Here is a 7,248-nt window from a genome sequence, read left to right on the forward strand (position 1 = left end):
CTTTGAGAAGATCGAAAGCTGCCTTGCATTGCTCATCAAAAACGAACTCCACATCATTTTGAAGCAGTCTGGTAAGGGGTTGGGCGATTTTGGAGAAATCCTTTATAAATCTTCGATAAAATCCAGCATGTCCCAGGAAACCCCTTATTCCCTTCTGATCAGTAGGGAATGGTAATTTGGATATGACATCCACCTTGGCTCGATCCACCTGGATACCTCTTTCTGAGACTACGTGTCCTAGGACTATCCCTTCGGTGACCATAAAATGGCACTTCTCGAAGTTCAAAACCAGACTCTTTGCTTGACACCTTTCCAAAACTATGTCCAAATGATGAAGGCAAGAGTCGAACGAGTCTCCGTAAACCGTGAAGTCATCCATAAATATTTCTATGCACTCCTCAATCAAATCGGAAAATATGCTCATCATGCATCGTTGAAACGTACCTGGAGCGTTGCATAAACCGAAAGGCATGCGATGGTATGCATAGGTTCCAAACGGGCAAGTAAAAGTGGTTTTGTCCTGGTCCTCAGGATCCACGTGAATTTGGAAGTACCCGCTGTACCCATCTAGGAAGCAGAAAAATTTTTTCCCAGCTAATCTCTCTAATATCTGGTCGATGAAAGGCAAAGGAAAATGGTCCTTCCTTGTTGCGTTGTTCAGCTTCCGGTAGTCGATGCACATTCGCCAACCCGTGACCAGCCTTGTTGGAATCAGCTCGTTCCTCTCATTCTTGACAACTTGGATCCCGGATTTCTTTGGAACCATGTGGATCGGGCTGACCCACTCACTGTCCGACACTGAATAGATAATCCCTAGCGACAACAACTTCAAGATTTCCTTTAAAATTTCCTCTCGCATGTTAGGGTTTACCTTCCTTTGAGCATCTCGATGAGCCTTCGCTCCCTCTTCTAGCCTGATGTGGTGCATGCAAACGTCGGGGCTTATCCCTACTAGATCTGTAAGGCTCCATCCGATTGCCTTCTTATTCCTATTCAACACAGTCAGTAGCCGCGCTTCTTGTTCTTTTGTGAGACTGCTGTTGATGATTACGGGATATGAGTTCTCCTCCCCGAGGTAGGCATACTTCAAGTTCGATGGTAACTTTTTTAGCTCGACTTGGGGTGGAAGTGTGTCTTCGGGTAGAGGGTTTTTCTGGGCCTCCCCGTCTTTCTTTAAGTCTTCCCCTGAAGGTTCTTCCGTACTGACTGGAAGCTTGGCCCCTGCGGCTCCAATGAACGCCGACTTTTGACAGAATTCCTTGATCGCTCCTTCTATTTCTTCGTCGGTCAACCTCTGGCTACTGATCAAATCACACCACGCAGCAGCTTCTTCGTCGGCCTGATCACAAGCATCTAAAGCCTGGAGTTTTTCCTGTAATAGTTCGGTCTCAAGAAAATCTTGGACTAGAGGGTCAATCACATCAACAAAGCATAGATTTTCAGAATCAATGGGTTTCTTCATGGCATCATTTATATCAAAAGTAAACTTCTCACCATTAAAATCAATGCAAATAGTCCCCTCGGCCATGTCCACTATTGTCTTAGCCGTTCTCAAAAAAGGTCTCCCTAACAAGACTCCACTAGACTCTCTCGCTTCATGCTCACTCATTTTGATCACATAAAAATCAGCAGGGTATGTGAACTCCTGTACTCTAACCAACACGTTCTCTAAAACTCCCTCAGGGCTTATGCACGACCTATCAGCCAGCTGGATCAACACCCTAGTGTTTGACAGCCTCACTCCTTTCAGTCGGTTATAGATCGATAATGGCATGACATTAATGGAAGCTCCAAGATCACACATCGCATGTTCAACCTTCACATCCCCTATAGTTATGGGTAAAGTGAACATACCTGGATCGGCCCTCTTGGGCGGCAGTTTCTCTTGCACAATTGCGGATGCGATCCCTTCCACCATGATTTGTCCATCTTTTTGAGCTTTCCCGGCTATGAAATCCTTAATGAATTTTCCGAGCGGGGGTAGTTTCACGGCTTGGAGGAATGGTATGGTGACGTCCAACCTTCCAAAAATCGACAAGTAGTCGACCGGGTTCTCTTTCTTCCTCTTTGTAACAAATCGGAATGGGAATGGTTTCTCCCCTTTTTTCTCTTCTACGGGTTCCTCAGCAACTTTCTTTGGTAGCTCTTGGGTCCGAGCCTCCATTCTGGGATTTTTCTCTTGAGGAGGTTCCTTCCTGGTCAGTAAGGCATCGGGTTCACCTCTTATACTTGGTGTATCATCCAGGAAGAATGGATCCTGCATTCGAGGCATGAAATTCCCTATTTCCTCAGCTGAAATTGTCTCGCCTCCTATCTTCGTTCCATTCGATCCTTCACTCGGCTGTTTCGGTTGAGGTGCATCATAAGTAGTTCCTGACCTCAACGTGACCTTACTCACATTTGCCTTCTCGGGCATTTGGACTGTAGATGGGAGTTTTCCTGCATTTCCCTTCAAATCACCCATCGAACTGGCCAGTTGAGCTAACTGCCTATTCATCATATCCATGTTCGCCTTATGTTCTTTCTGGGCATTTTGCATCCCCTGCACGACCTCATTATGGGCTTGCAATTCTCCTTTGATGTTCTGTTGTGATGCTAACATTTCACTCATCATGTCCTCAACGGATCTCCTCGGCCTGTTCGAGTTTTGGAAATGACCCGGCCCTTGGTGTTGATAGTTCTGGAAGGTTTGCTGTCCTTGATTAGGCGGGTATTGGTTATATTGGGCAGGAGGAGTGTACTGATCTTGAGGATATTGATTCTGGTGCTGGGCTTGGAATTGATTCTGGTTCTGATGGTGTTGGGATGCTTGGTTTGGTTGATTTTGGTAGTTTTGGAAATTTCTCTGGTGGGGTGGCACGTAAACAGGGTTCGAGTTTGAGCTTTGTGGGTTATGGTTTTGGGCTTGTTGGTTTCTTCCTGACCAGTTGGGCTGGAAGTCTGGGTTTGCTAGTCCACGGTTAGGGTTTTGGTTCGGGTAAGGGTTATATTGGTTCTGGCCTTGACCTTGGTTCTGGTTTTGGTTCCCTTCTCCCCATCGAAAATTCGGGTGGTCCCTCCATGGTGCGTCCCGTTGTCTCCCCTGGATCCAATTCCCATTCTGGTTAAAATACCCAGCAGCGTTAGCTTGCTCCGTACTGATCAAGTCATTCGGATGCTCGTATTGGGCCCCTTGATTCCCCTGCTCTGCACCCTTGTAGTTCCCAGTTGGGAGAGGTGGTGGAGTGCTCTTCTCGATGGCACTCAAAAGTGACTTCTTCAGCTCATCCATCTTCAAGTCCATTTTCTGCTCCAGCTTGTTCTCCTGATCAGTAGTCGATGCAACAGCAGCCCGCTCTCGGTTGTATCCTTCCCTTGAATGGTCATACTCTTTCTTTGCATTCAGTAGCTTCCTTAGGACTCTCTTTGCTTCGCTGACCCGTAATTGCGTGAAGCTTCCTCCCGAAGATGAATTGGCCAGGTCTTTGGTTACCGCGTTCATGCCCTCGTAGAAAGTATGATGTACTTCAATGTCCGCCATGCGATGGTTGGGACACGATTCCAAAAGACCCATGTATCTTGCCCAATAGTCGCTCAAGGGCTCGTCATATCCTTGCTTCACATTCGTTATTTCTCTCTTCAGTGCGCTTGTCTTAGATGACGGAAAAAACTCGCCCAGGAATGCTGACTTGAAGTCGGCCCAAGTCTCAATAGAGTCAGGGGGCAAGCGCATGAACCAGGTGTTCGCTTCCCCCTTGAGCACAAATGGCAGAGCTTTCAGCCTATAATCATCTTCAGTCGCTCCTGCTGGTCTTCTCTGCGCTCTACAAATCTTACAAAATTCGTGAAGGAACTCATACGGCCCTTCATAGCTTTTCCCGCAGTATGTAGGTAGAATCGCTATGACATGAGGCTTCACGTCACAAGCAGTCTGTCCCGGGGTGACCACGATAGCTTGCGGTGGTTCTCCTTCGGTATGCGCATTCAGCGTACCGATCTCTGGATCTTCGTCCATGTTGGCAGCCATTCCTGGATTGCCTTCCAACAGTGGTAACTCCACGGGAATTGGTCCTTCTATGGTGTACTGTTCTTCGTCGCTACTCGTGTCTAGGTCAGACAGAGTTGTTGACAGGCCAGAACGAGTGGTCACAAGTATGGATCCTCGCTGAAGTATCTTCGGTTTCCACGGATTAGGATCCGAACTGCTTCTCATAAACTGAAACAAAAGAAAAAGAGAAAAAAAAATCATACACAATATTTACGCCAAAGTATCACACACAATAGTATCTAAAACGCCATCCATCCCCGGCAACGGCGCCATTTGAAGAGGTAACGTGGTGCGTAGGTGTCGTTCAAGTGAGGATATATCCTACTGGCAGGATAAAGATCCTAACTAAGCCTAGACCTCGTCTTCAAAGATTCCTCAACCCACTTCTACTGATCAGTATAGTGGAGGTAAGGGTCGAATCCCACAGAGATGGTGCGTTTAAACTACTGCGGTGATATTTTGGAGGGTTGGTTAGCTACCACGCTCGGGTTGAGTTTCTACCTAGGCGAGTAATTAAAGGGTGGCGTCCTACTGACTAGGATGGGGGAGCAGATCATGGAATGCAACTGTGTACGTGGAAATGAGGGGACATGGTGTAACAGAAATTGTTTGGAAAGGACGGCATTTCTATTTTTGGCTAAACAGAATATTCAGAGTGTAGTGGAGGTAGTGGTGACTAGGCTGACAGATCTGCAGGTACAACCAGAGGTGAAGGACAAAAGAAAGCAAAAGTAAATAAAAGTAAGGTGGTCCCCAATCTGGATGTAGACATCATCTTCTCCAACAACACAAATTAAACTCAGATAACAATTCCAGATCCAACCCGGCAAACACAGATTAACAACTCGCGAACACAGATCTAAAACTAAGAAATCAAATCTGAAATCAAACGCTGAAACTGGACTTCTGCATGCTGGTCAACATGAAAGATCGATTCAGAAAATAAAACGAAGCCTTGCATGCAACGATCTACTTCCAGATCAAACAGTACTTGTTTACCTATCCTAAAGAAATTTGTTACGTAACAGAATTTAGAGATTTAGCACTTAAAACACCGAGAAATCTTAGATCTAAGCTAACTAGACAAGGAAAGAAAAGAACACTACAATGAACGAAACGGAAATCAACTTCATAGCATTCACACGTTCGGATATCCAAAGCAAGCATTTCAAAACAACAAAATCCCAAAATGTAACAGAAATCCAACGTAAAGACGGAGAACTAATTAAACTACGAAAGCAATTTAAAAAATTGTTTGCCACTCCGGGCGATAAAATCTTTGACTGGAACTACGATCTAGCTAACTGGAACGGACGATGACTGGAACTCGGGAACATTCTGAACGTCAGGTGATCATGGCTCGGCGAGGCAAGAAGTGGGACACGGCTGAAAGACTGAAATTACCGAGAGAACTCTCTACCTAAAGATGATGGTGAATTAAAGTCTATCCCCGGCTCCTTCTCTCTCCAACTTGGCTACCTTTTATAGGGAGGCTACCCTTGATTTTAGGGTAAATCCTCGCTGCAATTTGACTTCTTTGCCCTTAATTGTGGGTAATCCGTCCCAGCTATCCGTCTTCTTCATCTCAAGCCGTTTTAGCACGTATACGGATCAGTATGAGACCATGCTGGCGCTTTTTCTACCCGAACACTCCGGAACTTCCCTACTGGCCAGAACACTTATCCTGCACACTTTGAGCAACTGCTTTGCAAATATAATCATTTAAACCTGTAATACTGACCAGTAACCGAGGCCTAGAATACGACTTATCAAAGACCCACCTACACCCCACTGTATGTTTTCCATCAGGCAGGGAGCTTGCCTCCCAAGTACCGTTTCGTTTTAATGCTTTCATCTCGACGAGCATTGCCTCCCTCCAATCCTTGCTTTTGGAAGCTTCTTCAAAGGTTCGAGGGATCTCTTCTTTGCACAGTGCCGTCTGGAATGCCCTTGCCATTTTGGACATGTTGGCTTCAGCGAAGTTGGCCACCGAGTATCTACTTTTCCTCCCTATTTGTTCTGGGGAGTATTTCTTGGGTGGAATTCCTCTCGGACTCCGTGGAGGAAGCACGTATTGTCCTGTGTCCTGATCAATAGATGTATCTTCTTCCTCTTCTACTTCTGTACCAGTTGAGTCAGGAATAAAATCTGAACTTGCATGATTCGGACTAGATATTACCTCGGATTCCGTTACGGTTGGATCAGAGGGCCGCGGCGGAAGCGTTGTCGGGACTACGGTCTCGGCAGACGGGATCGGCTCATGGACAGTGCCAGCTTGTTCTGTTGGATCCGAATCAAAGTTACTTGGCACACACCACCGAAGGGAGTCATTTTCTTGGGTCTCCCCCTGTCCTACACTCTCCCCCTGAGTCCCAAGGTGGTAAAAGAATTCGGTTTCAAGGAAGTTACAGTTCATGGTGGTAATAATTCTTTTGGTTCTGGGGTCATAACATCGATAACCCTTTTGGTTAATCCCATACCCCATAAAAACACACTTAATCGCACACGGGGAAAATTTATTTCGCTCGTGTTTGGGAACGTGGACATAGACCGAACACCCAAAGGTTTTAGGTGGTAGTGATAAGGCTGAGGGAATTTTGGTTAAGGTGGAAAGATGATCCAGAGGAGTTTTCCGATTTAGTGTTTTTGTGGGGAGGCGATTGAGAAGATAAACTGAGGTAGCGGCTGCTTCGGGCCAAAAAGTTGGAGGTACTTTGGAGTCAAATAGGAGGGCTCGGGTCATTTCGAGGATGATTCGATTCTTCCTTTCTGCTACCCCGTTTTGTTCTGGTGTGTGGGAACAGGAAGTTTGGTGTACCAACCCATTTTCGAAAAAAAACTTTGTCATAGGACTGTTTAAAAATTCCCCCCCGTTGTCGGATCTTAGGATTTTGATTGATGTTTGAAATTGAGTTTGAACCATTTTATAAAACAAAACGAATTTGTCATATACCTCCGATTTATGTTTCATAAAATAAACCCAAGTAGCTCTACTGCAATCATCAACAAATATCACAAAGTATTTAAAACCAACACTAGTACCTATAGGCGCTGGGCCCCACACATCAGAATGAATCAGGGAAAAAACAGTGTCAACACGAGTATCATTTGGCTTAAACGAGTTTCGGTGGCTCTTGGCCAAAACACATGCTTCACAAGAAAAGTTCTTTGGAACAAAAAGATTAGGAAATAAGGATTTTAAATAACCCGGAGAGGTATGG

Source organism: Salvia splendens, chromosome 16 (assembly GCF_004379255.2).
Source record: "Salvia splendens isolate huo1 chromosome 16, SspV2, whole genome shotgun sequence".
In the NCBI taxonomy this organism is placed as follows: domain Eukaryota; kingdom Viridiplantae; phylum Streptophyta; class Magnoliopsida; order Lamiales; family Lamiaceae; genus Salvia; species Salvia splendens.